This window comes from Microtus oregoni, unplaced genomic scaffold, assembly GCF_018167655.1.
Source record: "Microtus oregoni isolate MIOR12 unplaced genomic scaffold, Mior012 000107F_ref0000227, whole genome shotgun sequence".
NCBI lineage: Eukaryota > Metazoa > Chordata > Mammalia > Rodentia > Cricetidae > Microtus > Microtus oregoni.
Window position 1 is genome coordinate 1,908,730 of NW_024544725.1, and position 9,717 is coordinate 1,918,446.

The 9,717-nt window shown below is 37.6% G+C and overlaps 1 pseudogene; it reads left to right on the forward strand.

Moving 5' to 3' along the window:
• The first annotated feature begins 5,603 nt into the window (after positions 1 to 5,603).
• LOC121443462 lies at positions 5,604 to 6,046 on the forward strand (annotated as a pseudogene).
• Positions 6,047 to 9,717: the final 3,671 nt, after the last annotated feature.

Sequence of the window (9,717 nt, forward strand, 5' to 3'; positions counted from 1 at the left end):
ACTTCAATGAATAAATAGAAAAATACAAATAAGCAAAAGATTTGACCTGATACTTGATTGTCAAAGACATTTAGAGAATAAATGATCACAAAAACTAATTTCCAATATCTTTCAGTCATTGTATCACTTGCTAAACACTGTCAAAATAAAAAAAAACACTGATAATACAGAGTGCTATTAACTACAGAGTGACTGGAATATCCACACATTGCTGCTAGAAATGGAAATACTGCAAATTATTTTAGAAAGCAGAAGTTAGACATATTTCTACACATGCATGATCAAGCCATTCCAGCTCATGCATTTGTCCCAAAGAAATAAAATTATATGGCTACAAAAAGGCTTGTAAAACAAGTCTAATGAGTATGGTCCTGTGAAACCCAGCTTTACCTTGACATAATATGCCATAGGTAATGAAATAAGGCAATCTTTATGACACTAAATATGTGTTTCAATAGGATACCACATTTAAAGAATACTTGCATGATTTTTTGTTCCTAAAATTTTGACAGTTCATTATGCACAATGAAAGTAGTATAGTGACTATGTGAAGCAAGAAATATGCCCTTATAACTATAAGCTCAGAGAGGAATTGTGTCAGATGAATGCTAAAGAGGCTTTGAACAATTGTTGAAAAATTATCAGAAAATAAACCCACTCTATTAGTTTTTTTTTTTTACTTTTATTTTGGTATGCTACTTTAGTGGCCCTGAAATGTTTCTGAGTTGAAAGTGAAGTAAACTAGTTAGAATTCTATTCTTTCTCTAATCTCTATCTAATCTCGTCTCAAAGGCTAGAATTTGTCTTTGTATAAATTATATTACTTGATTTTTTACAAATGAATGCATCATCCAGAAAATGTTGAGTGCCTAGTATATAGTGAGGGTAGTGCTCTCGTCAAAAATCTATGAAATAGGTTAAGAGGATGAATATTTTTTTTAAAAAAATTAGCAAGGCAGTCTAATATATGATGAAATGGAGCTATGGAAAGAAGATCAGTTCTCCTGGGAGAGGACTTAAATGAGCCAGCACTGCAGTTCAGAATTTACCCTGAAAATGATGGAAAGTTACTGAAAACTTTTAAGCATCAAGTCTAGTAGTGATTGATTTATGATTAAAGGGTATCGTTCTGTATTATAGTATTGAAGATAGACTTGAAGGACCTGTGGATATAGTCAAGAGGATAACCATACGTGCCTGAGTAGATATCCATTTTATGTTTACCCTGGGAATGTGCAGTCCCAAAACCCAAGCTGATAAGTATGGTGGTTTATATGATCATTACTCTGCATGGCAGAACTGAGTCCTCTGGGACTGTTCCATGGAACTTGCCCATGAAAGATGACCTTATCATGGTCACCAGAATCTTAGGAGAGAGTGAGTGCCTTGCCTTTTCATGACCTGTAATCCAATTCTGATACAGTTCACTCAAAAAGGAAAAGATACTCTGGAATGGGAAAGGGGAAACACCTGGAGCCTAAAGCTGCAGTCAAAATAGGTGCTGATCCAGGATGGTCATTTAACATACAGCACAGTGTCCAAATCAAACAGAGTCTGGATGGGGCCCAATCCCATCCTGCCGTTGGCATCCCAGGCAAGGGTTCCCTGTCAGAGGCCACAAATTCTTGGGAAAATGGTCCCTCAGACACCTCTTAGGTGGTCGAACATCCCTGTGTTCACTCCCGTGACTGTATCAAGCCCCTGGGACCTTGTGAAAGCCACATATATGGTACTAAACATCTCTCAGCCAGGATGGACAGCTGACTGCTGGCTTTATTTGGACACACAGCCCCCTTATTATGAGGGCATAGCTATATTGGCTGACTATATCAGGCTCCAATGGAGTCCTCTTGCAGGTGGGCTCAAGGACACACCCTAGGTGTCACCTTGGAGGTAGCACTTGTCGTGGGCACATTTATTATTGGTCAAAGAAAACAAATTCCTAGAACCCATATACACTTTTGTAATGAGACCCTAGTCATCCCTGATGAAAACTCAGGTTATCTGGTATCCACTGATGATGCCTGGTAGGCCTGTTCATCAGGTTTCACCTGTGTTCACTCTTAGATACTGCACCAAATGGGGGAATTCTGTTTCTTTGTTCAGCTCACACCTCGGGTTCTCTACTATACCAATGAAGAAATATAGAGGCAGCAGTCTTCCTCCCCTTTGGTCCAGATATATTTGGGCTGTGGGAATACTCGCTGTTCTAGTCTCAACTCTATGACTGGGGGTAGCTGGATCAGCAAGACTAGAGATGCCAGCCCTCATATTACAAGATAAAAACTATAATGCTCTAAAGGGGGGGGGGGCATTGACAAATGACCTCTTAGAACTGGGAAAATTCATTGCCCACTTAGAAGTTTTCCTTTCTTCTCTAACTGAGGTTGCCCTACAAATCCGCCGTGGTTTAGATGTATTGTATCTCCACCAAGGAGAACTCTGTTCAGCCCTTGGAGAACAATGCCATTTTTATACTAACTACTCTGGAGTTACTAATGAACCTCTGTCACTGGTTAAGAAAAGGATACAGGAGCATAAATTGGCCAGATAACAAAGTCAAAACTGGTTTGAATCATTATTGATCCCCCTGACTCACTACGCTTCTATCTGCAATAGCCATACCTGTAATTTTGTTATTGCTTATTTTGACCTGTGGCCCCCACATTCTTAATACACTTTTAAGATTCATTAAGGAGCCGGGCGATGGTGGCGCACGCCTTTAATCCCAGCACTCGGGAGGCAGAGGCAGGCGGATCTCTGTGAGTTCGAGACCAGCCTGGTCTACAGAGCTAGTTCCAGGACAGGCTCCAAAGCCTCAGAGAAACCCTGTCTCGAAAAACCAAAAAAAAAAAAAGATTCATTAAGGAATGAATCTCCACAGTACAACTAATGGTTTTAAAACAATACCAGCCTGTACCTGATGATCATCTCCAGGATTTGAGATGATACAACACTCGAGGGGAATGAGAGGGCCAGACTAGGCCTCACTAGGCCTAATTCTAGCCTTCAGGCAAACAGTCCCAGTAAAAGCAAAGAACAAAGGAAAATTTGCCTTCAGCAACCTTGATAGGTGGGTTACCAGGGAAACTGCACATACTGGACTCAGGCCAACCCCATAGTATCTCAAGTTAATGACCAAATAAGGTCAAAATCTGGGACTTGTCCAGTACTGCCCTAAATAGAGACCTATAACCCTGACCAGCCCCCTATCTAACCCTAGCCAGTTAGAACATCCTAACATACATGATTACCACTTGTTTAAGCCAATTGTAGTTAAAATGACCTAATTTCCTTAGAAAGACTTAAAAGAAGCCCTCATCTCCTTACCTTTCACCACCTTGTTTCTGTGTGTGATGACACCCCAGTATATTGGAATAATAAAAATGTTCTTGCTGATTGCTAATGTGGATGGTAGTCTTTTTTGGGACTTCTCCAGGACCTTAACATTATGTCCCTGTTAAGACACTAATTTTGAAAATGAAACATGATGGGTAAAGGAAGATCAGAGTGTGTTATAAATACTCTTCATACAATGTTGAATACCAAATGAAATAGACAGTAACAGAGTAGGCATGAGACAGGCAGACTGGAAGGAAGGAGACAGTAGCAGGAAATTGCTGTATGTTGCATGTGGAGACCCATCAACATAAGGCTATGTTCTCCTCTGTGGCTATTTTAGAAGTCCATTTTTATTTTAACTTTTTTTAATTTTTTAATCTCCTCTGTTATATTTATAGATATTTTTTAATTAGAATCTTTGTTTTAAAGCTCATATAATTATTTTTACCTAACAACCACTATAAATACAATTGTTCCCTTATATCCAAATGCACCTCATATACTTTACTTAACCACATATACAGTGAGTTAACACAGGACTTCAACCCAAACAGAAATTAAAGAAAGCTATGATTCTTTAAACATGACCACATTTTCTCTTTTGGAAAACTCAAATAAAATTGAGGCTCTTAGTGTCCTGCACAATAAAAAAGATTAGAATTGCTGATGTCTTCCAATCTTTTGATAAAATTTTCAATCTTGTCCTCATCAGAAAAAAAGAAAACTCTGGAAGCTAACTTCCAAAATTTGCAACGTTGTATATGCTCCTTTAAAATTTAATATGTACAACAATAATATGAACAGTTCATTCAGAAACACAGAAACTGTGTTCACAGACCATATAACAAGAAATTTGGAAAAGTCCTTTCAATGAATTAGATATTTTTATCTTAATAGTAGAAGACCTATTGTGACATCCATATCCTATCCTTTGTATATATTGTCAAAGTTGTGCTCTCCTAAATTGACTGGATAGGTAGATGTTAGATGATTAGTTTTGCAAAACATCAAGATTTTCATAACTAAAGAATATCCAGTATAAGTGGAACTGTGACCCAATATGTGTACTATAACTTAACAAAAATTACAAATTATTTTATAAAATTGCTGCACTCAGTTCATCAACATGAATTGATATACCTAACACAACAACATATTTTGTGGTAATTATTTGGACTTACGTTTTTACTCATATAATCAATAGCTATATTGGAAACCCTCAAGGAAATATTTTGTTGTGCAGTTATTTTCGTTATTGGAAAAATTATTCCAAAACACAAAATTGTTTCTGTAAGAACAACTAACACCCATAAATGTAGTATGAAAACGGAGTTTAGCTATTTTTCTTCTTTCTTATACTTTCATCATCCTGTTCTGTGGGACAGTCTTAGAAAATTAAGATGGTTCGTTACAAACTTGATTTTGAAACCTTCAGGATAATAACTACCAAAACATTACCAAGATATATAAATATTAAACTTGCTATATTATTTTAATTAGATAATGTCCTAAGGAATATATGTGGAGGTAAGGGATTGTGTAATTTAAACATAAAGTATGGAGAAAGATTATGATAAAGTCATTATAATGGAGAAAGAACTCATTGAATTGATCTTATTTATTCTAGTAACTGGATGAAGGGATGTATTGTGTCCTTGTTTATCAGGTCAAAGAATAAGCACTGAATGAGGCCTACAGAAAAGAGTGCTTTCTGCCATTTTCCACTGTTTTAGTGTATTCATTGCCTGCACCCATGTTCCCCTCACCTCTATGATACACACTGCACCAGGTATCATCCACACCATTATGTTCTTGTGACCTCATAATGGACCCTTGTAAGTTGCTCAGCCACTGGAGGGGAACAACTGGGAAAAGAGCCATTAGCAGGCTGCCCGGAGCAGGAACTCTGGCGTCTCCTGGCAGCAGTGATTTCCAGCAGTTGTGCGGCCTCCAGGCACCACAGCCTCCTCCACAAGGACAGCGGATTCTCTAGCTCAGTACAGAACATCAACCAAGACCCCAAGAAGCAGGAATTGTGCAGCTCTTCAGGTACAGGTGAAAAGCTGATGTCCCTAGACCTTAGCTATCTCTCTACTCTATTAACCTTCCTGAATCCAATCAAGCTCTCATTGTAACCCAGCTCTGGCCTCAACCATATGCCCACCCTGGACTTCCACAGCTGTTTGGGCCCTAGTATCACCAAAGCCATCAACTACTTGTCAAGCCCAGTATAAAAGACTGTCCATCACATCGTGGAGACCATGGCTCTTAAGCATATCCAAAAAGAGCTCTTGGACCTGGTTCATGACCCTCCAGCCCACTGCTCTGCAGACCCTATCAGAGAAGATCTGTTTCACTGGCAGGCATCCATAAAGGGGCCTGAAGACAGCCCCTACCAAGGAGGGGTCTTTTTGCTGGTCATTCATTTCCCATCGGATTACCATTCAAACCACCCAAGATCACATTCACCACACGAATTTACCATCCGAATATCAACAGAAAGGGAAGCATCTGTCTTGACATACTGGGATCTGAGTGGTCACCAGCACTGACAATTTCTCAAGTTCTCCTGTCTGTATGTGCCCTCTTGTGTGATCCGAACCTAGATGATCCATTGGTTCCTGAAATCGCAAAAGTCTACCGCATGAACAAGACAAAGTATGATAGACTGGCTAGAGAGTGGACTGAGAAATTTGCTATGTGATTTCAACATGAAATCCCATGGCCATAGTAATAAAAGCAACGCTGGTGGTTCAGTTAATTGGTTGTCTTTTGTTTATTTTCTATAGAATGAAACTTTGCTCATTCCTTTGAGCATATATCACATGTCTTTCAAGCAGGCTAAAGTGGAAAGGGGAGAGACAATGCCATATAGAAGAGGTGGTGGGTGGTGGAAGAAGGGCATAGGGGACTGTAATCCCCATTACCAAATTTTTATATTCCACCCCTTTTTCTGAGAGATTCCCTGAGGGTTTGGGGGGGAGACTATTGATATATTCTCTTATATTCTCAAAATTTTTATTATGAATCTTTACATAAACCAATACACACTCAAAAAATAAGAAGAAAGTTCTCTGGCAAAAGTTGAGAGTAGCACAAGTATATGGGTATAAACAAATATTTAAAAGACAGTTTGACAACCTGACCATTTAGTACAACAATAGTAGGTTTATTCCTCCTTAGGGCCTATGACCTCCCCTGTCATAGGTTTTTGACAAGGTTTATGAGAATATCTCTTGTGAGACAGTCAGAAAGTGATTGGTTACTGCTACAACCACCATGCTACTGTTGCATCAGTGGATATGTCTTTCCTGACAGATTGTAGCCTCCAGTATCCATTGAAGGTAAAGTCATTAATGTCTTTTCTCCCTTAGCAACCTACGGCACATCTTCCAGCACTACTGAATCTAGATGGTGTATGCAGAGTTACCTTTTCAGTTTGAGATTGATATCTCTAACCAGTGGATAGATACCTGAAAATGAGTCTGTACAGTTTTGGTAGAGATGAGCAGAGTGATGGGTGATCCTGGATGAGCGATAAAGATCTTCAGTAGTCATGACCCAACAGGTAGCATGAGATTCCCTAATGTCAGTTCCCCTCACTGTTGACATAGGTTTCTGTTCTTTTGTGTCTAGAATTACTTCCCAAGCTCTCTCAGGTTTTATGTGGATGTAGTTATCCACATTGGTACCATTATGCTGACAGAGGTATCTGTCCCGCTGGGTTCGGCAGCTGTTCAGTCCCAAAGAAACACACAGAGGTCTATATTAACTATAAACTGGTTGACCTATTATCTTGGACTTCTTATTAACTCTTACATCTTAAATTAACCCATAATTCTTATCTGTGTTAACCTATGGCTTGGTACCTTTTATCAGTGTGGCATTCTCATCTTATTTCCTCTGCATCTGGGTAACAACTGCAGACTAAGCCTTTCCTCTTCCCATAACTCTCCTATTCTTGTCACCCTGCCTCTACTTCCTGTCTGGTCGCCCCACCTATACTTTTTGCCTGGCTACTGGCCAATCAGGGTTTTATTAAACCAACACAAGTGACAAATCTTTACAGGTTACAAAACCATTGTTTCACAGCACCTCACCATCCCCAAATCCAGGAGAATAGACCAGGTGAGTACTGCACATACTGTTTTGGTGTTGCAGTTGAGAAGCCACTAGAATTTTTAGGGGTGCTGTTAAACTTGCCCAAACTTTGATCCAGTGGTATACTTTCTATTAGCCTAACTAGGCAAAAACCTGTTCTCTATACAGGAGGAACCACTATCCTCCAAAACATTTTTTACATTTAATTGTTTATTCTTCTTTCACACATTACATTCCAACTGCAGTTTCCCCTCCCTTCTCTTCTCCCAACCCTCCACCTCTGCTCTCTCCCAGATCCACCCCTCTTTGCTCCCCTTCAAAAATGGGCAGCCCTCCCAGGGATATCAAGCAAACATGGCAGAACAAGTTACAATATGACTAGGCACAAGCTTGGATATGGCAACCTAGTAAAAAGAAAAGGGTCCCGAAAGTAGGCAAAATCATATTTTAATGCAATTTTTTAAAAATAAAGTATATAGTCAATATAACTCAGAACTTTTGAGAATTCCACTTTGTAAACCCAACACACATTTTACAATTATTTTCAGTTTTTGTTTACATTTAACAATATTATACAATAAAATCAGATTATTAAAGAACACTAAAATGTCTGTAAGAAAATTTACAGTTTAAATTTTAAAAATCAATAGTTCAAGAAAATGCTATCAGAAAATATACAAAGATCCTATGGAGAATTACAGTCTGATGGTATCTGTTTGAATCTACTTGGCAACAGAACAAAATTTTTCATTAAAATGTTAGTGTTTATGGAAAAATCCTAATTCCATTAGAATTTGTACACCTATGGATTAACCCTCAGTATAATAAACATATTTCTACCATAATGACATTTGATAATTTAATATATTAATTTTAGTAGTTAAGTATAGTAAAATTTAAAATTTTACTTTCTAACAAATTTGCAAAGTTCAAGCAGGAAAACAAACTTTTGTACTACATTTTCCTTATCCATTCTTCAGTTGAGGGACATCTAGGTTCTTTCCAGGTTCTGGCTATTACAAATAATGCTGCTATGAACATACTTGAGTACATGTCCTTGTGATATATATCCTTTGGATATATACCCAAAAGTGGTATTGCTGGGTCTTGAAGTAGACTGGTTTCTAATTTTCTGAAAAATTGCTATATAGATTTCCAAAGCAACTATAAAGGTTTATACTCCCACCAGCAGTGTGAGTGCATTACCTCACATCTTTTCCAGCATAAGCTGTCATCAGCACTTTTAATCTTGGCCATTCTGACAGGTGTAAGGTGGAATCTCAGAGTTATTTTGATTTGCATTTCTCTGATGGGTAAGGGTGTTGAGCATTTCCTTAAGGGTCTCTAAGTCATTTTAGATTTATCTGTTTAGATCTCTCTGTTTAGGTCTGTATATCCCATTTTTTATTGGATTATTTGTTCTTTTGATGTCAAGTTTCATGAGTTCTTTGTATATTTTGGAGATTAGTACTTTTTCCGATGTGTGGTTTGTGAAGATATTTTCCCATTCTGTAGTATGCCATTTTGTCTTATTGACCATCATTTGGGAAAAAAAAAGACAGGATAGCCAAAATAATCCTGTATAATAAAGGAATTTCTGGAGGCATCACAATCCCGGACTTTAAACTTTACTGTAGAGCTACAGTACTGAAAACAATCTGATATTGGCATAAAAAACAAACAGGAGGATCAAAAGAACCTTATCAAAGACCCAGATATCAATTTACACACCAATTAACACCTCATTTTTGAAAAAGAAGCAAAAAATATAAAATGGAAAAAAGAAAGCATATTCAGCAAATGGTGCTGGGATAACTGGATATCAACATATAGAAGAATAAAAATAAATCCATATCTATTGCCATGCACAAAATTCAAGTCCAAATGGATCAAAAGACATCAAGATAATGCCAACCACACTAAACCTCATAAAAGAAAAAGTGGGAAGTACACTTGAACACATTGGAACAGGAGACTGCTTCCTAAATATAACTGCAGGAAAACATATTCTTAATCTCTTACTGTTTTCATAAAGATTTGAGATGATTTATTTGGATCCAGATAATGTTATTAAGATATTTTTGATAAATGTCAGATTTTTTTCTGAGCCAGAAAAAAGGAAACTGCACAGAAAAATGAATTTATACTAGACATTTTTCTTTTTCATGCATCCTCATATACTAGTATTTTTCTTCAACATATTTTAATGTTTACATTTTAAAGAATTCTTTGTAAAATGTAAATTTTAGCACCTTGTCTATTATTATGCTTTTA